This window comes from Manis pentadactyla, chromosome 14 (genome assembly GCF_030020395.1).
Source record: "Manis pentadactyla isolate mManPen7 chromosome 14, mManPen7.hap1, whole genome shotgun sequence".
Lineage (NCBI taxonomy): Eukaryota > Metazoa > Chordata > Mammalia > Pholidota > Manidae > Manis > Manis pentadactyla.
This window is the reverse complement of record NC_080032.1, coordinates 66,853,919-66,876,024: the sequence shown is the minus strand read 5'-3', so window position 1 is coordinate 66,876,024 and position 22,106 is coordinate 66,853,919. Positions and strand designations below refer to the sequence as shown.

The following is a 22,106-nucleotide window of genomic DNA, read 5'->3' as shown; positions in this document are numbered from 1 at the left end:
TGGCACAAGAACAGAGCCACAGACCAATGGAACAGACTATAGAGAATCCAGACATTAACCCAGACATATATGGTCAATTAATATTTGATAAAGGAGCTATGGACATACAATGGCAAATGACAGTCTCTTCAACAGATGGTGCTAGCAAAACTGGACAGCTACATGTAGGAGAATGAAACTGGACCATTGTCTAGCCCCATATACAAAAGTAAACTCAAAATGGATCAAAGACCTGAATGTAAGTCATGAAACTATTAACCTCTTGGATGAAAACATAGGCAAAAACCTCTTAGACATAAACATGACCGAGCTCTTCTTGAACATATCTCCTCGGGCAAGGAAAACAACAGCAAAAATGAACAAGTGGAACTATATTAAGCTGAAAAGCTTCTGTACAGCAAAAGACACCATCAATAGAACAAAAAGGAACCCTACAGTATGGGAGAATATATTTGAAAATGACACATCCGATAAAGGCTTGACGTCCAGAATATATAAAGAGCTCACACGCCTCAACAAACAAAAAACAAATAACCCAATTAAAAAATGGGCAGAGGAACTGAACAGACAGTTCTCCAAAAAAGAAATACAGATGGCCAACAGACACATGAAAAGATGCTCCACATCGCTAATTATCAGAGAAATGCAAATTAAAACTACAATGAGGTATCACCTCACACCAGTAAGGATGGCTGCCATCCAAAAGAAAAACAACAACAAATGTTGGCGAGGCTGTGGAGAAAGGGGAACCCTCCTACACTGCTGGTGGGAATGTAAATTAGTTCAACCATTGTGGAAAGCAGTATGGAGGTTCCTCAAAATGCTCAAAACAGACCTACCATTTGACCCAGGAATTGCACTCCTAGGAATTTACCCTAAGAATGCAGCAATGAAGTATGAGAAAGACCAATGCACCCCTATGTTTATCGCATCACTATTTACAATAGTCAAGAATTGGAAGCAACCTAAATGTCTATCGATAGATGAATGGATAAAGAAGATGTGGTACATATACACAATGGAATACTACTCAGCCATAAGAAAAGGGCAAATCCTACCATTTGCAGCAACACGGATGGAGCTGGAGGGTATTATGCTCAGTGAAACAAGCCATGCGGAGAAAGAGAAATACCAAATGATTTCACTCATCTGTGGAATATAAGTACAAAGGAAAAACTGAAGCAACAAAACAGCAGCAGAATCACAGAACTCAAGAATAGACTAACAGGTACCAAAGGGAAAGGGACTGGGGAGGATGGGTGGGTACGGACGGATAAGGGGGGGGTGAGAAGAAGGGGGGTATTAAGATCAGCATGCATGGGGGGGTGGGAGAAAGGGGAGGGCTGTACAACACAGAGAATGCAAGTAGTGATTCTACAATATTTTGCTATGCTGATGGACAGTGACTATAAAGGGGTTTATAGGGGAGACCTGGTATAGGGGAGAGCCTAGTAAACATAATATTCGTCATGTAAGTGTAGATTAATGATACCAAAAAAAAAAAAAAAAGGCAGTTCCTGTGTGGTCACCTCCAATGAGTTCTACACAAGGGTATAAACGGCATATAAAAGTGTAGGCAAGGGGCCTGTTTGCGTTTATACAAAGGATCTAAGCCTAATTTGGCTACCCCGAAAATGAACTAAGATACGATATGAAAAAGAACTTCCAACATCAGCACTCTCTGGAAGACTCATGCCAGAAGATGATCATCAAAAAACCCCAACAGAGATCCACGCACTGCTACAGGTGTGGATGCACTCATCCCACCAGTTCTTGGACTTGCCATGGGAATGAGGAAGGAGATATCTAAGCTGGCCTGTGCACACAGTAAAACAACAAATTTGACTGGATCTATACTGTTGGAACTCAAACAAGAATTAGGAGAAGTGCAAATTGTAGCGCTCCAAAATCTTACAACTACAGACTGTTTACTGTTAAAAGAACATATGGGATGTGAACAGTCCCCAGGAATGGGTTGTTTTAATTTGTCTGATTTCTCTCAGACTGTTCAAGTTCAGTTGGACAATATCCACCATATATATCATAGATAAGTTTTCACAAATGCCTAAGGTGCCTAACTGGTTTTCTTGGTTTCACTGGAGATGGATGGTAATTACAGGTATGCTTTATTATGTAACTATACTCCTATTATGTTAATGTGTGTGCGCAATTTCATTAGTAGTTAAAAACCTATACATGCTGAAGTTACTCTACAAGAAGATATGTCAAAGAAATAATCAATCTTCCCATGTTTTCTTCCGCCTGCTACTTCTATAGCTTTTCTTCTTCCTTCCTCATTACAATCCTTAAATAGAATTCGTGCCTCATATCAAATTTACCGAGTATCATAATTCTTCCAAGTGGTAAAGATACCTCAAGACAAATGCTGGGCATAGAAGCCACAGGGCATAAATATGCAAAGAAGTAAAAAGCTAACCTTTTCAAACAATAAGGCTTCTCTCTCACTTACCAACTTTACATTTACCTGCATGGCTCCGAAAGATGACTGGTTAGCCAGAGATGGGTAAGATTCCTCAAGGGAGGAACAACCTAAGACAGGCACAGTCCCAGGGGGGCCATCAGGTGAGAAATTGGGGATCAACAGAGGTGAGGCTTAGAACCTCACCCCCCCGTGTTCTGAGAGAAATCTTCTGCATACGTGGATGTTTTATTGCCTTTGTCTAACTTGGATTAACACATAGTCTACAGGCACACACCTGATCATCTATATTTGCTCTCTTACAACACTAAACTATGTTTTCTACCTTTATCTTGTATCTACCTACCACTTCAGCATTTTATTAAAAATAATAATAATAATAAAGAGAGAAATGTGGTATCCACATATAAATCATGTATAAAAATCAAATGAGTATTCATATTTGAACTGACTGTTTATAGTTCATAATGCATGAGCAAAACCGAAAGTTTCTGTGATGACTGCCCTTGTACTGTTCACCATGTAACTTATTCACTATGTAAGAATTTGTTCTCCGTGTAAGAACTTGTTCGTTATGCTTCAGAAGATTGGAGACTGACGAAAATTAGGCTTGGGGTGGATTAATGATTGTGCATTGAGCATTGACTCCCCTATACAGAATTTTATTGTTGTTAACAACCATTTGATCAATAAATATGAGAGATGCCCTCACAACAACAATAACAACAAAAAAAAATACACACTTCCAATTGTAAAATAAAGAAGTAACTGGGATGTAATGTATAGCTTAAGGAATATAGTCAAAATATTGTAACAACTTGGTATGGTAATAACTGGTACCTAAAAAAAAAAAAAGATTCTTAATAAAACTTTAACTAGAAAGAAGTAAAAGTGGAAATTAGGAAATACTTTAAATGAGATCAAATATTCTATGTCCTGAAACTTGTGAGATGTTGATACGCAAATAGTAAAGGAGATTTATAGGCTTAAATCAATATCTTAGAAAAGATTGGAGGCTGGAAAATTAAATGAACTAAGCATCTAACTTATCTAGAAGTTAGATAAAGAACACAGCAAAGAAAGTAGAAGAAAGAAAATAATAAAAATACCAGGATTGATGAAATAGAGAGGAACAAAGTAAAAGTTGGCTTTTTGAAAAGTCAAAATTGACAAACTTCTGGTGCAAATGGGAAAGACCAGAGATCAAAGTCACACTAATATCAGAAAAGATAAAGCAGTTATCACTACAGATGCTGCACATGTAAACAAACATTTAGTAAGTATAGTGTGACAAGTTTAAGCCAATATATTTTAAAATTCAGGTGAAATAAGTAAATTCTTAGAAAAACATAACAGCAAAATTGACAAAAGAAAAAAAAGAACACTGAGTATATCTATAACCATCAGGGAAACTGAAGTGCTAGTCAAAACTCTCTAAACAAAGAAAACCTAGGCCCAGCAAATTACCAAACATTCAAGGAAGAAGTACTTCCAAGCTTAGACAGAAGATAGCATCTGACAATACCAATGTAAACTCGAAGTAGGGAAGAATTTCTTAAGAAATACCATGCACTAGAATAGAAAGTATTTTCCAACATGTTCTAAACTATAAACTTTATTAAAGAAGTCCCAAATAAAGACACTATGAGAAAGGAAAGTAATGGGCCAATCTCACTTAGGAACATAGGTGCAAAAGTCCTAAATAGAATCTGAGGAAACAGATTCCTGCAATATATTCATCATGATCAAGATGGGTTTATTTCAGGATAGAAAGGTTAGTTGGCAGTTAAATAAATTAATATAATAATACACACAAACAGACTAAAAGAGAGTCTCATTAGATGCCGAGAAATGTTTCAAAAAATTCGTTATCCATTTAGCAAACTAAAAATTGTGGGAGGAAATTTTAATTGAATAAAATGCACTGACCCAAAACCTTTAGTAAAAATCATACTGAACAATGAAAATTTGAAAGCTTTCCCGTTAAGATCAGGAAGAAGACAAGGAAGCCTATGATCTCACTGGATGTCCTGTCAAGGCAGCAAGGGGAAAAAAGGAGTGGGAAAAAGACTGGGAAGGAGAGAGAAAGCTATCCTTATTCATAGATATGACTGTACCTAAAAAATCCCAAAGAGTTCTGGGTTAACTATTTTAATTAATAAGAGGTTTAGCAAGGTCTCTGCATTTAAAATACAAAGTATAAAAAACAATTATACTTACATATACCAGCAACAATTGGACAATCAAATTAAGAAAGAGGCCACTTATTAAAGCATTAAAAATTGAGCAGCACCTAAGGCTAAAGCTAACAAAAATTTACAAGATTTCTATGGAAACAATAATATAAATTTACTTAGAAGCAATTAAAGAATACCTAAATAAATGAAAAGACATAACCTGTTAATAGATTTGAAGACTCAATATTGTAGAAGTCAATTGCTTCTTAAATTGAGATTCAGTTATCCCAGTCAAAATCCCAAAAGTAATTTTGTAAAACATGACATTTAAAATTGTATATTTAAGCGCAAAGGGCCAAGAAGAGCCCAGCACTCAGAAGAGAGGGACAAGGCCAGGCTTGCTTCACAGGATTATTCCAAGAGCCTCTATCACACCACGCATAGAACGAATTTCTGATGGGCCTGTGAAAGGCATGACTATAAACCCTTCAGAAGATAGTATCTGACAATACCAATGTAAGCTCAAAGTAGGGAAGAATTTTTTAAATGCCATGCACTAAGCAAAAAGGAAAAGACTGGTAAACTGAATTACCCTAATATTAATGGTTTTGTAGATCAAAATATACCAAAAAGAAAAGCAAGAAGTGGAAAATATATATGTAGCAGAAATAAGTGACAGAGAACTGGTGCCCAAAGTGTTAAGAACTCATAGAAATCAGTCTAAAAAGAAGATAATTCAGTAGAAAGACTTAAACAGATATCCCACAAAAGAAGAAATTCAAGTGAACAATAAACATAAATAAACTGATAGGCAATGAAGGAAAAGCAAACTAAGACCTCCATAAGGTATCACTATAAACCCACCAGATTACCTAGAATTGAAAAGTTGGACAATATCAAGTGTGGTGAGATTACAGAACAAGGAGAACTCAACCTGCTGATGGGATATATAAATGAAATGTATACCCATGCACCTCTTCACATTTACAAAAATGTACATAGTAGCATTATTGTAATATCACCATACTGGAAACATAATTATTAGAATAAATTATACTGTGTATCTTTTTTTAATTGAGCACTTTATTGTAGAATTAGAAAGAACAAATAATATAAATCTAAGAAAAGCTGGTGGAATAAGTGACATTAAGATTAGAAATTAATAAATTGGTTTGTGTTTGTAAAAGCTTAATGGTAAATAGATCCAAAAAGAGAGACACCTGCAAAAGCAAAGCTAGTCAAGAGGGAAAAAAAAGCATGTGTGGTAGGAATAAGTGAAAAAATAGGAATAAGAAAAAAGGTACAGTAACATAGTATTTTAGGAAAATACATGATATTAAAGGAAGCTAAATAATTTTAAAATATTTTAATTGACATCATTGAGAAAAGTAACAACTATGGAATAAACTGGAAATAATTTTTTAAGTTAATATATAATCATTCTTCCTCCCAAGCTGTTGGGCCCAGATGTCCTCATGGGGATAGCTTGGTGTTGGGAATCAGGGTGCAGAGTATAAACAGCCCAGTATACTGTGTATTTTTGTCCAATTAAATTCTATATAGTATACAACAGCTATATAAAAGCAAAACATAAAAGAAAGCATATGATTCATTTACATAAACAATTTGAACATTTATGTAAAGTTCAAAAATTAGAAGGCATTTATTGAAATTTATTTGGGGGCTTTACAGTTAATTTTATGAATGTCCAACATTTTTTTAAAAGAATGTGTATTTCTCTTGTTTTGGTTGAAGGATTTTATATACATATATAAATGTGACATATATATGCAAATATAAATACAGTAAGCGTACGTATCTATGCACACAATGCATCAATGTTGCTAATTTGTTTAATCTGGGAGAGATTGCCATTAAAAAAAATTTCCACCATTACAGATTTGTCAGTTTTACCTTTTAATTCTTTATTATTTCTTCAAATTTTTCCAGACCATGCAGTTAGTTACATACATGTTCATGATTTAATGTTTTCCTAGATTTTTCTTTGGAATGCAATAAGATGCCCCACAATGCACTTTTTAATGCTACTCAAAGAATACTTCTGATAATTAATTCGTAACACAAGGTTTTTTGTTTTTTACTATTTGCCTGGTATGTCTTTTTCTATCCGTTTATTTTCTATATTTTATTTCTTTCGTTTTAACTTTTTTTTTAATGTTTGCTTTTAATTATCTTAGTAATAATGGAGTGGCCAGCAAGTGATAGGTAGCTTTGTGCTTGGATTGGGTAAGAGGTGGTTAAATTGTAATATTATCTAGTAATCTAGCCTGGACCATCAGCAAATTTCATTTTGAGGCTGTTCTCAGGAAATCATCTCTCTGGGTCCCAAAGTATCTTCAATTAAAATCAGAATTTGTTGGTAGAAGGCAAGCTACTTTATTTTTCTATCATTTTCACTTATCAAAATAGATTAAAGCAACAGCTTTTTATATTAGAAATGTAATCATTTTTAAGTTTAAAAATAGAACAGATGCTATCATTTATACTACTTTAAGTGTAATTTCTAACTTGTGAGCACTGGGTTTTTCCCCTCCATTTTCTTACTAAAAGCCTCAAGCAAAATTTTCACATTTTGTGGGCTGGTAACTTTGTAATGAAAGGGCTTACCAGAATTGGAGAAAGTGATTCAATCAGAAGAGGAGGGAAGTGGATTAAATTAGAGTTGTGACTGGATTCAGGGTGGGGCTGGCTGAATTAGAATTTTGATGGTATGTATAGACCCTAATAATCACATGACTTTGATTCAGAGATTCTTTCCTGAAAAGAAATCTTTCTGTGTCTTGGCATATCTTCATTGCAAATCTGAATTTCACACTAGGCGAATGTTAATTATTTTTTTCCTTTAAAATATAAAAGAGATTAAGACTAACTTTTACTTAAAAGGTCACTTTTTCCTGTTAAAACTCATTCATTCACTCATTCACTCATTTGAAAATCGTTATGGGCACCTATTGGTGCCAGGCACTGTCTCAGATGCTTGACTTACATCACTGGGCAATACAAAGATTCTTGCATTTGTAGAATTTATATTCTGTATGGGACAGAGAAAGAAATAATAAAACAAATTTATATAGGATTGAATAAGGATCATAGTATACAGGATCATGGATGACATGTGCTACACAGAAAAGAAAAGTAGAACAGTTTAAGGGAGATAGGGAGTGCAGGAGGTTGGGGACCAAGGTAGAGGATGGCTGAAACTTTAAATAGGGCTGTCATGGTTGGTTGACCTGATTTGAACAAAGACTTGAGTAAGACAGGTAAGTGTATTCTTGGCTGAGGAAATGGCTAGTGCAAAGGCCCTAAAACAGGAGCTATGTTCAGACACCACCAAGAGAGGCACAAGCAACACAGGAAGTCAACTAGACAGGGGAGAGAGTCTTGTAGGTTAGTGTGAGTCCTTTGACTTTTACTGTAAGGGGAATGGGGGGCCAATGCCTCCCCACTGTCTGACTCTATCCCCCTTTCTCCCAATCCCATTCAATAATATTATTAGTTTAAAATAATTATTGCCAATTTGATGCTGTAATGTGGTAATTCATTGTTAGTTTACTTCCATTTTCATAATAGAGAAGTTGAGTGTCTTTTATGTTTGTTGTCTATTTGGAATTGCTATTTCTGGATGGCTTCTTTATATTCTTTGCCTATTTTTTTACTGGGCTGTATTTGTTATGTGTATTACTATTAGTAATAGTACTAGTAGTAGTAAAGTTTTATATGTTATAGGCATAACAGCATTTACCTGCTAATTGAATATTTATCTTTTGACTTAATTTGGGGCATGTTCTGCCATAAAATTAAATTTTTATATACATAAAATTTTAAAGTTATTTCTCTTATAGCTCTTAGGTGTCTTGCCTTGATCGAAAGGTCTTTACAAACCCTAGGTTGTACAAATAGTCTCTTAAATTTCCTTTTTGAATGTTTATTGTTTTTTTTCTTTTGGATGTTTAATTCAACTGGATATAGTGTTTGTATAAGCACTGAAGCTGGAATTCCTACATTCTGCCATAAGAATAATCAGTTTTGTAATCACAGCTGTTATATAAAACATCCTTTTTACATTGATTAAAATAGTAATGGTATCATACTAAAATAAAGGAGCATTTTTTTTGACAGTTGCCTAATGATTCATTCATTCTCTTTTGTGAAGCTTACATTGTAGGCATGTTTAGGCTAAATTTTTTTCTTTTTTTCTTTTTGAAGGAGCGTTTTTTAAGGCTAAGATAATACTACAGCATATCCAAAAGCTGGTAAGAATGATCTGAAGGGGATGGATTCACAGACAATGAAAGACAGGAAATACAGCAGACGCCAGTCACTAGGAAAGCCAGAGAACTTGGAATCCAGAGAACAGAGGAGAGGGTTTGGGGTCGCCACACAGGGAAAACTGAGGGTTTGGGCAAACTCAGAGGCAGCTTGGTAGGTTTGCCTGGGGGAGATAAGTAGTCCTTTTTGAAGAGCTTCTTTTCCCAGAGAAGTCAGAGCATCATCGACTCCTGGGAAAGAGGGTCAGGAGGGAAAAGTGGGTGGAAGAGGGGTGTGGACTTGAGCAAAGGGGAATGTGGGAAATCATATTGCAGAGTGGGAATAAAAAATTAATAGTATAGGAGGATTAGCAGGAGAATTAAGGGCTCAAATAGATTATTGTATTAATGGGCTTAAAATGAGAATTTTTGGGAGGTTAAATAAGATTTTTGCCAGCAAAGGCAGCTGATAGGATGAATTTTAAGTTTTTAGTAAACTTAATTTTAGTTTTTTTCTAATACTTTAAAAACATTTAAGCCAAAAGCTTTGTACTTTTCTTTTTAGTACTTTAAAGTCACTTACATAAACTTTTTACTTAATACTTATTAACACTTTAAATTTCTTATTTCTTATTAATACTTTCAGACAATTAAGTCAAAGCTTTAAATTTCGTGGACTGATGATATGTTGCTATTAATGAAATTACAGGAGTGGTTATTGAATCATGGTTGGTTTTCAAAAGATTAGGTGGTGGGCTAGATGTTAAATGAATCAGGGTCATTAATTCAGAGCTGATAAAGGCCACTGGAACAAAAACCAAGGGTATTTTCTGTAATGGTGTCAGCACCTTGTCATTATTACTTCATTTCTCCACTTCATAGTGTATCAATCATTCATTCATTCAACAAATACTTGCTCGGCACCTATTATGTGCCACGTACTGTTCTATATGCGAAAGATACACAGGTGAACAAAGAGACAAGGTTCCTGTTTTCCTGGAACTTATGTTCTAATACAGGAAGATACACAATAATAAAATATTAATAACAGCCGACATTTAGCAAGTATTGTTTGTTGAGACAGTTTTAAGCACTTTATAAGTATTCATTTAATTCTTACAGCATTGTAAGGTAGAGACTAGCGTTATCTTCATTCTGTACATGAGGAAACTGAGGGCACAGAAAAGGAAAATAACCTGCCTGAGGTCACAGAGCTAGCAGAGGGCAGAGCTGGAATTTCAAACCAAGAGTAAGGCTGTAGAGCTCTTTCTCTTAATGACTCTGCTATGCTTCCTCTCAGACGAGGAAGATGGCAGTAAACAATGAACAGAGTTAAGTTCAGGATTGTTTAGTACTATGAAAAAATAACAAAGGGTGATGCGATGGTGTTTTTGTGTTGGAGGTGAAAATGTAGATATGAGGGAAAAACTCATGGAGATGACATCTGAGCTGAGACCTGAAGGATGGTGATCTGTTCTCGTGGGACACTGGCAGCACAGCAAAGACAGCACAGTGGAATCTTTCCTGCTCCTGGCAGTTGGGCGTACCGTTCTAGGTGCTCCATATCGTGTTAATAAAAGAATCTCCAATAGTGACACCTCCCCTCCCACTAGAACTTAGGCTTCTTTAAAAATAAAACTTTAAACCAACAATACAAGTATAACCTTTGCTTTGAAGACTAATATTTTTGTAGGAATGGTACCTTTATAAAGATCGTAGCTGCCCCCGTGTATTTGTTCTTTCTTCAAATCCAATTAAATGAAAATACTAGTTCTGTAGCCCAACTCTCTAGACTCGCTGGGTCTAGCTCAGCAGAAACGAAGCAGGAGCCGGTGGCTCTCTGTCGCTAGCCGGGATGTGGAGTTGGCTACCCGGAGCTTTCCGTCCACGGAAGAGTCTAGGAGGGGGTCGGGAAAGGAAGAGACATTAAGCAATTGGTCCTTTAAGGTATGAAACCGTGCTTAGAGTCTGTCTACTCTGAAGCACTGGTTTCAAAAGCCCGCCCACTCGAACGCCTAGGCTTCGCCCCCCGCCGTCGTCATGCCAACGTACAGCTTGGCTTCCGCGGATTGGTGGCTGCCTCCGCCTATGACGTGCGTTCGAAGAGCCCGGGTTTGCTTCCGGGTCTTGGGCTTTGGCGCAGGGATTTCTGGGAGTCTTGAGTCGTCACGGTGTCTGCGTGAGGTGCGGCAGTCGCTGCGTGGGACCTCGGCCAACGTGAGCAGCAGGAGGGTCGCGGATTGTCTTGTCCACGTGGGGCGGAAAGGACGGTGGGTTCGGGGTGGGCGGCGAAGGATGCTCGGAAGCTGCGGGCAGCGGCGGAGCCCGGCGGCTGTCGGGCGCCGCGCCGCGGGAAGGCAGCTGTGCGCGGGGCTAAGCGGGATTCACCGGCCTCGCCCCACAGCGGGTCGGGCCTGGGGGAGGTGTCGGCGACCCCCGGGGACAGCCCGAAGGCTCCCTGCCCCGAGGCGGGAGTGATGATTATTCGCCGGTGGGGGGGACGTGGGGGGCAGTGGTGTCCCCGGGACAGAAAACTCTTTTTCTCCCTCTCTGGATACATCCTCTTTCTAGTTGTGAAAATCTGGATAAGTAAACCAATTCTCCCAGCTTCCCCAGACACTTGCTTTTCCAACATTTGACGGGTTTGGGGAGCCCTATCTGCTGGGCGGTACACTTTTGGCTCCTCAAACCCAGAAGTACCATGAAGACTTTTGGTTGTCAGAATCATTTAGGGTGAGGTTCCTGTCTTTTGGACATTCAGTAAATTATAACCTGCAAAATACAAGATTTTTATTACGATGGTTGCTGTAGGAGAAAATGGGATCAACAAAAAGTTGTTGGAGAATTTTGCCTGTGTAATTGTCATTGAAATTTAGCACGTTTTTCTCCAAGACAGTAACTTTGTCCAGGGATTTTCAAAGTATTCTTTTTGTTTTTGTAGCCTATTTTCTGTTGTATGAGGTGCAACAGAAAGGGAGTCTGGTGGAGTAATGTTGAGAATTTATAAAACTCAGTCATGGCTGCACTGAATTTACAAGTCTTTAATATGTCAAGCCTAATAATTCTTATAGTAATCCCATTAGGAATATCCCCATTCCACAGGAACTTACATTAGGTAACTTGCCCAGGGCCACAGAGCCAGAAGGGTAACAAGAAACAAACTCATCTTCAGGACAGAATTGTTTGTACTAATTAAGAACTGCTTAAGAAGCTATATTCCTGTATTCCTGAGACTCAGTATTTGTTTTCTTGAGAGCTTTTGTTTGAGATGAAAGTAAAATTTGGAGAACGAGTTTTGGAAGTGATTTCACAAGTTGGATATTTGTCAATACTTTATATCATGAAAGTTTATCATATTGGGAATAACTTGATACTATTTTCCTTCAAAGTGTAAAAGATGATAGCAGCTAGGCCAACTTTTGAACCTGCAAGAGGTGGAAGAGGAAAAGGAGAAGGTGATTTGAGCCAACTCTCAAAGCAGCATTCAAGTAGAGACCTGCCTTCTCCTACAAAGATCAAATACCGGTAATGAACACTTTTTTTCTTGTTCCCAAGGCAAGGCCAAAAGTGTTGAATGACACGATCATGAAGTAGTATGTTTGGGTTCTGTCACATATCTATTTTCATAGGAGTAGAATGCAATAGAGTTGTCTAACACAAAAATTATGCTCTATGATTGTGGAATGCTACCAGATATTTCTTATGTAGAAATTCCTATTAATTGGAAATTTCCCTGTGTGGATTTAATGATAACTAATATATTACCTCAGGGACCGTGCACTATTAGCACTAATCAATAAGGGATTAAAAGTGTTACAGTAAAGAGCCCTGAGTTGCCATACTAACAAAAAGTAAAAATATTTTAGTCAATCTGCAGCATTATTGTAGGAAAATATGTGATTCGTTTGGGCTTTTTGAGATACTGGAAACCACAGGGATCCTGTTAGTAACCTTCAGATTATCACAGTGATCTTGTCCAGTTCTCTCTGTTACTCTTGAGGAATTTAGGAACCAAGCTCCTTTCATGCAGTTACCGTAGGAGATGGTTTTTCTTTCCACAGAAGGTCAGCAATTAATTTAGGTGTAAAGCTAAAGGTGTAGCAGATGTTCATGCAGAATAAGTGGCTGAGGAAATAGTACATCACTGAGTTAAAAAGGCTGCATTGAATGGAGAAAAGGATCAAAAGGTTTCCTGCCAACAGGGCAGCATAACAGAATAAGAAGAGCACAAAGCAAAATATTTGTATGTTCTGGTCATAAGAAAGCCCCAAAAGGATGAATTCCGAGATATTCCTCTCTCTCTCTCTCTCCATATATTTCAAATTGGCATATATTCTAACCAGATGGCTTAAATATCTGAAAAGAAATAAAACATTAATCTGTATAAAAATATAACAATAATGTGAAATTTACCAAAAAATGAATTGACACCACTATTTAAGTATTATTTATTCCTGATAGATTTATGCTGCTTTTTATTTCTTTTATTTTAGAAATCTATTGTAAATAGTTCTATAATGGGGAAAAGAATAATTTTTCAACATCATAATGATTATAGAATATTAAAATATTAGTTTGATCCAGAGAAAATATTTTATTGTTAATTATGTTATTAAGATAACAATGTTTTATTTACGTTTCTTAAAAAACAATTATTTTGCACTTTTTTATATTGAAGTATAGTTGATAACATGAGATTATATTGGTTTCAAGTATAAACACAGTAGTTTAACAGTCCCCCACATTCTTAAATTCTCACCCCAACTAGTGCAGTTACTGTCAACAGAGGAAGATGGTCTAGAACACTTGTTTATATTCTCCGTGCTGCACTTCCCTGTGACCAGCTTATATTATGATTGAGATTTTTTTAAATGCATGTGTTTATCCGTTGGGTCAGATGCATTCTTCTTCCAGGTTGATCAGAACAAATACTCTGTTTTATTTGGGAGTGTATCCTCAAGAATGCAAAGTTATTGAAAATATATCAGCTGGAATTGTTTAATTGGCTTAAAAGATAATCTTCCTTGCCATGTGAACAAACACTATTTAAAACTAATTCAGACATTTAAAACTAATATAGTTTCAGGCACATTAAAAGCAAAGAATGCTTGAACACCATGCAGGTAAAGAGAAAATGTTAACTGATTGAAGTTGTGAAAAATCATCAAAAATTGATTCATGTCTCCTATTTGCATTTAATGTACTAGACATAATTATTGTTTAAAATTAATCTAAATTTGTCATAGTAAACAATAAAGGAAGATAGAAGTTGCCAAAAGATATTTGAATTGTTCATATTTCATGGCTTTTCTTGGAAATTTCATGTGTCTTATATACTGTCAAGGCAATATAATATAATAAAAATGTCATTGGAAGTCAGCACTCAAATAATTTTTATTCTGCTTACCATTCACTTTTATCCTATGTGACTTCATATCTGCAGATTATATAGGCTCAGCCCCAGATGTACACATGGAAGTTCAGCTCACCAATTCCCCTCTATCATGTACAAATCCATATATTAGTAACTTTCTTCAGACCTGTAAAACTTTCAGATATCAACTTTTATAGGATGTTATCTGGTATAATATAGTAATAATAATTACAATTTACTGAGAGATTATTTTGTGCTTTAGGTTCCTTATAATTCCATTTCACAATAGTACATATTTTGACATCAGCAATATTAGCTCTATTAGTGCCAATAAGAACACAAACCTCTAGAGGTTTAGAAGACCAGCTCAGAGAGCTACTAAACTGCAGAAAAAGGACTCTGTGCCTTTTGTGAGTGAAAGGAATGGGTTTTTACATGTTTGTACCTTGACTGCCAGGTTTTGAAAGTTAAGAAACCTTGAAGAAATGAGAAATTCTAGCATTTCAGCACGAAGAACATCACAACCCAGTGTTTTACTGATTGTGCATTTCAACATAATGCCTGAATGCTTTACTTAAGCTAGCTTGTGTTATTACACAGAAGGAGATAGCTGGTCATGTATCCACCTATCCCCCCCCCACACACACACTGGACACACACATATCGGGATACTCCTTAGAGATTTATGCAAGACCCTTATTTACAATCCCAATTCCTGAATTTGTCTCAGGACATCTTACCTTACTTTGGTGAGAGTTGATTTTGGTCTATTCATCCTTTCCTAATTCCCTTATTAGAGTTTGTTTTATGAGTTATATGAACTTATTTATGAAATTACATTTTTTTCAATTTTCCAAATAATGGAAGGCAGCAAATTTGCACAGTATCTACAAGGTTTATTCTTGAACAAATAAGTTGAGAGTAGTTATTGGATTTCCTTCTAAACCTAGAAGTTCCAGGATGGCCAGAGAAGAAGTAACAGGATCAATTCCAAGAATATATATTTTTTAAATCTATATAAAAATGTAAGTTGAATACAAAATACATAATTAATATTCAAAGGGCCTGACCTACACATATACTTATAAGACGACCTGAGAAATTGATATAATGAACATACCAGTCCCCAAAGGTTCCTTGTGTCCCTTCATCCGTCTTCCCACTTCTCTTTCTTGCTCAAGAAAATACAGCTCTATTTCTGGAACAGTAGATTCATTTGCGATTTCAAGGACTTTGTAAGAATGGAAGCATAGAGTGTGAGCTGCTTTTTGCAGGCAAGATCTGGATTATTTCACCCAGTTTATGTATTCTGAGATTCAGTCATGTCTTTGTGAATATCAATAGCACATTCCTGTTTACTTCAGAGGGTTATGAAAATTCCACAATTTGCTTACCCATTTCCCCCAATTTTAGACATTTTGACTGTGTCCAGATCTTGGCTGTCACTAATTATCTGCTATAGTAATTCATGGACAAATCTTTTTTTTATGGAAAAGTGATTTCTTTCTCTGGAAAAAGTGTGGAATAAAAAGCAAACATATTAAAAAAAAGTTAAAATGAAAAAACTAAAATATAGAAAATAAACGGATAGAAAAAGACATACCAGGCAAATAGTAAAACACAAAAAACTTTGTGTAGCAAATTAATTATCAAAAGTATTCTTTGAGTAGCATTAAAAAGCGCATTGTGGGGCATCTTATTGCATTCCAAAGAAAAATCTAGGAAAACATTAAATCATAAACATGTATGTAACTAATTGCATGGTCTGGAAAAATTTGAAGCAATAATAAAGAATTAAAAGGTAAAACTGACAAATCTGTAATGGTGGGAATTTTTTTAGTGGCAATCTCTCCCAGATTAAACAAATCTAATGACAAGGGGATTGCACCTTGTCCTGCTCATGATGAGCATGCAGTGGAGAGGTTGGCAGATGGCCACGCGGCGGTCAAAGGCCATGACAGTGAGCATGAAGACCTCGCTGCTCCCAAAGAAACGCAAGGAAAAGACCTGTAACGTGCAGTCACCACAAGAAATGTCTTCCCACTAGCAGGTCACTGATGAGTTCGGGTGTCACACGTAAGGTGTAGCAGATGTTCATGGAGGACAAGTGGCTGAGGAAATGGTGCATTGGTTGATGAAAAAGAGGACTGCATCGGATGGAAATAAGTATCAGAAAGTTTCCTCCCAATAGGACAATATAGCAGAATAAGAAGAGCACAAAGCAAAGTATTTATATGTTCTGGTCATAAGAAAGTCCTAAAAGGATGAATTCTGAGACGTTTCTACGGTTTCCATAAATCTGAATTTGCTATACATAATAAACCAAAAGAGCTATGTATCTGAAAGAAAGCATAAATCTGAATGAAAAAATCATAAATCGAGTTCAGTCAATCATAAATTACAAAAATGAAAGAAATTTGTAAGTATAAAGATTATTAAAAACATTGACATGAATAAAATATTCTGGTTATCTTGATTTATGGAATAAAGCTACTTTATGTTTTTTATTATGACTCTCATCCTATTGTGGGATAACTTAAAAATGGAAATAACAATATACCTTATAATTATTTTAAAATGTAAATGTTATTTTGAAAAGAATTAGTATTAATTATAAAATTTAGATAACAATGAAGGCTAATTGGCCCAAGACAAAAGTGGTGTTTTGCATACTGTTAAAATATGTGTGTGCTTTATTGTTTAACATCAATTTTCCTTCTGCTAACATTATCTGACCAAATTTCTTGATTATCTGGGAATAAATACTCAGGAGAGACAAATATTTTCTCAACACCCCAGGCTGAATTGCTGAATCTTAATTTGTGTAGAGTACACTCTTTTTTTGCCACATGGTCAAACATTGTCCCTGGGTCATGCTAAACCAGCGTAATAGCTTTTAATTCAAATTCACTAATGCTGAAAAATAATTAACTCGTGGAAAATAATCAACAAATTATTTTCTTTCTCCTATTTATATTTCAGGTGTTAAAGACAATTAAAAAAATATACTGTCATTGAAGTTTTTATGGCCAGTAAAGGAAAGATAAAATCTTTAAATTGCCCAAATTGTTTGAATTAAAAATATGCCATTATTTTTGCTAAAAATGTCTTGAGTTTTACACACAGGGACTTGATGTCAATAAAAGGAGATGATGCAGAGAATTACATTAAGATGAACTTTGTGGTCAGTTTATACTCAGTGGTAAATGCTGCAATAATGAATAAATGAAATTTCACAGATTTGGCTCTTTTATATCTAATATATAATCTTTACATGATTTAGTAAGTGCAAAATGAGGTTAGTTTAGAGAGAATGCACTTCTGTTGCATTTTTACCAACTGTGGAGGAAATATCTATCCCCAGTGGGTTTGCAAAAGCTAGCACACCTTCTGCTTTAGTCTGGATCTGAAGTGACAGTCATAATCTGGGACCCAGATGTGTACTTTTAAACACCAAACAGCAATCAAGTAAACAGAATGCTACTCTAGTAAAGTTATTTAGAAACCATCAACTCTAGTGATTCCCAAAATCAATATCTATATTTTTATAGTCTTTGAGACTGTTACAGATGCCAAATAATTAACAGGCAGGCATTTTAAAAGTGCTCCATCAGTTCTATTTTAGGTAGGACATCAATTATATTTTATTTTAATTATATTTAAAATTATTATTCAAAACTCTAACCACAAAGGAGGAAGTTTCAGTTTGTTCCTTCTTGGTTTCCCGTAGCTCCTTTATTTAACAGTAACAAAAAAACTATCAGTCATGGAGTATTCAGCAGTTAACCTTTGAAGACATTTAGGGGTTGAGGATCATTAACCTATCTTCTACTTACTGTAGCTGATACTGATCTTTGTTTATGAGGTGGTATAGTGTTACTTGTTCAAATATATTTATTCCCCTAAAACTGATTTTAAGAGAATTATTATATAAGTAAACTGAACAACTTAAAGGTGAAATTCACTTGGCTAATCTGACTATCTGATATTGAATAGGAGAAATTCTGATCAAGAGAAACTTAAGCATTTCTCAGGATTGGAAAGTAATGCACTGTGAATATAAAAGACAGAAAATGGGATTCTCCCTTGGTTCAGGGCTACATTTCATGTGTGAGAGCTGAGAGGCATGATGAAGGGTGTCTTGAAGGACAGCAATGAAAAGACTGTTTTAAATCCTCATTTGAGTAGAAAAGAATATGCAAGATGATGGGTTACTGGACACCCAGCCTGTCTTTCTGAGTATTTAGGTGTGTAAAGAGATAATGGAGTATTGAATATAAGCATGTATTCTAGAATGCTCTGATTCTAAATCATTTTGAAAGAATTTTCCTCCAGCCTTACTAAAATGTCATTCCTTAATGAAGATTCTGGCTTGTTTTCTGGCCCATCATTGGTGTTTAATCTACAGTAACTCTTAACACCCACCCTGTACTCTGATGGAACACGCGATACGATCAGTGCTGTTAGCAGACCGAAAAGGGGAAAGTCAGGAGAGGAGAATCATTGCCATTAAAAACAGCATTTTGATTCTGGAGATATTAAGAAAAAAGTCTTCTGTAAAAATGGAGGTCACAATTGATGAATAAAGACTCAGGCAACCAGTGAGCAAACAGAACAGGGGAAGCACAGAATGAAGTAGAAATGTTCAGGAATGAAAGACACAGAGCAGTGTGATTCTTGAGCTAATGGTTTAATCTCTTAAAACTAATTTTTTCATCCATTCAATTAAAATGTCACTACATAATTCAGAACCTTACTGACCAATAAATACCTGAGGTAACATGAAATACCCCAGTGACACATGTGGTTCTTATCATATTTATTTCCCTTTTGCACTCTTTCATGTTGAGTAGTTTAGCAACTAAAGAAATTGTCATGCCAACCTATACAACCAAGTCGATAGAAAAAAAGAAAAATTATTTCACAACATGATTTCGACAAGTGTAATCAGGTATGCTTCATTTTCAAAAATATGTTAGTGAAAATATTTAAGTTGGCTGGATGATGGAATGGTTAACTGGGCATTTCTTAACATTAGTTATTAGCCTGAATTTTTTCCACTACAAAACTACAGTAAAAATTTACTTTATTTCTTTCCTACTATTGAATAAAAATTCTGCATGACCTTTAGATTGTTGTCAGCATTAAGTACAGAAATCTATATATTTAAATTGAAGTTTCCATTGCATATTCAAATTTTCTTTTAGCATATCAGAATCTTGCATGCTATAAACTTACCTTAGTTGATTCTGATGAAATTTGAAATTGCTTTAACTCCTGTTATTAGCCAGAATTCTACTTATAAGTAATGGATAATTACAATGAAGAATGCTAAACTTTTTATAGTAACCAAATTATCAGATGTTGTAAGAAAATTTACAGCCCTTAGAATATTATGTGGAATAAATATAAGTAGCGTATAATTAGCCAAGCATCCCAAACAAAAGTGACATGGGTAAATCTCTAACATCAGCCCTGAAAGGTGGGCAGGTTAGTTTTAGGCTGCATCAGCAAGAATTCCACTATAGAGACTCACGCTGCCAAATCATTTCCAGTATCAGAAACTGTAATAAAATGGAGAATTACAAACCTGTAATTCAAACACAACCAGATAAACTCTGAAAATATTTTGGAAATCTCAACATGTCTTATACCTTCTATCGGTTTGCAAGAGAAGTGGATTATAAATATTCACTGGAACTATCAGCCATGCTATTTCTCAAGAAGTGCATCTTTCTCCCTCAGGAAATCAGGCTAGAATTGTTGAATGCCATTTAACTTAACAGTTCAAATTAAAAGATAAACAAAAGGCATTTAAAATACCTTCCTATAAAGCTAATACAAATATTTGGGTCCTTGGGATCATCTATTTTAAGCCTATGCCTGAAGGAAATTTGGTTTGGAGCACTACAAACTTTCAAGGGACAACACAGAAATTAATAGGTTTTTGAGAGCTGTAAATATTATATTCCCAATGGCATTTCTAAACCCTAGCCAAATGCTGCCAGGCCACTGTTCATGATAATGTCCCAATTTCCTGGGGTGTTTACTTTCCACCTTTGCAATAACTTGGCTCAGGTGCTATCTCCTGGGAGGCCCAAAAAGGCTGTAGTCACAACAGACCAGGAAACACTGCTTTGTGCTCTTCACTCTTTCTGAAGCCTAGGAGGGAAACTAATACAGCCTGCAATAATACTGGGTTAGCTTTCAGGAAGATCTGAGATGAAACAGGACAAAGAGAACCCAAAGTGGGCATTTACAGTTCAAGTATGGACCATTATCAGGACCGTAGGTGTAGAGTAGGTCAATAAAACCGATGTCCTGTGATATAATTGGTATGAGGTCACTGGTCAGGGAGTAACAAGGCTGGCAGAGATGGTGAGGAATAAGATACAAAGGAAAGGAAAGGTAAAGGAATAAACACTCTTTCCCCATGAGCTTGGCAGGGAGGAAAGGAATACATCATTAAGTTAAAAAGGGATGGAAAACTCAGAGGAAAGGGCACTCAAACTTTAGTAAAGCTTCCATTTTGTTTACTCTTTGGTGCTTTCTCCCTCACTGAATATTCACATTTGCTTAGGCTCAGCCTCATCTGCACACACTGAAGTTCACTTAATCTCTCTACTGTGTACAAATCCATACCTTTAAAGCTTTCTCATGCATTCCAGATGTCAGGAAATCCAGTTTCATACTATCTAATCTGATTCAGATCAAACGATTTAGCAAAATAATAACATTATTATTGGGTAGCTTAAGTTCATTGTTTACAACTCATAAAATGCTTATTTTGACAAGTATTATTACCTCTTATACAGATAAGATCACAGAACTTTCTAGAGGTTAAATTACAAGGTCAAATAACCAATAAGCAACAAAAACAAGAAAATGGGTATTGTAAGTTTATTGGCTGCTTCCAGGCTTTGATAGATGAGTAGCCCTGAGTAATGAAGGATCCTCACACTTGAGCATAAAGGATGTCAAAAGTCCACTGTTGATTGTCCACCTCAGCATTATGCCAGTGTTGACCAAACTTTTCTCAGGTTAGCTGGCATCAGCCCAGAGAAGATGATAGCTGGTCATATCTCTACTCTCCTCCCTGCACAAACATGCACGAGGGCACCTCTTAGAGACAGATGCTGTTGTTCCATTGACATTCTCAGGTCTTGACTTCACCCCTGGTCACATTACGTGCTCTGCTGCAAAACTTTTAATTTTGATGAACTGCATTTTATCATTATTTTAATGACCACACTGTTGGTACTGTATTTGAAACATTTTTTTTCTAATCCAGAGTCACAGAGATCTATGTTTTATTCTAAACTTGTATACCTTTACATTTCACATATAGTTCTCAGACACATTTGATAGAATTTGTACAAGGTTTGGTATATAGATGAAGATGCTGCTGGTGGTGGTGGTAGTGGTGGGACATACGAATGTGCATCACTAGTATTTGTTGCAAAAACTTTTTCTCCACGGAGTTGCCTACAGACCTTTGTTGAGGATTAGTTGACCAACACATGCAGGTCTGTTTCTGGAACTCCCTAGTCTGGTCCACTGATCTGCTTGTCTGTATTAATGAAAAAAACACACCATGTGATCACAGCAGCTTTATAACGTACTGTGAAATGACATCAAATAATATAAGTTCTCCAACTTTGTTCTTTTTTAAAGTTGTGGGAACTAAGGTGCTTTCCATCACATGTTTTAGATCACTTTGCAAGCTTCCAAATACATGCCTGTTTATATTTTGTTTGGGATAGTTTGAATCTAGAGATTATGTTAGGGAGAATACACATCTTAATAATGTTGACTCATGATTTAACTGCATGAACACAATTCTTTCT

General features: G+C 35.9%; 1 pseudogene; it reads left to right on the top strand.

The window, feature by feature from the left end:
- Positions 1-22,106, top strand: part of LOC130678863 (olfactory receptor 4C11-like) — an 88,254-nt pseudogene that overhangs the window by 45,816 nt on the left and 20,332 nt on the right.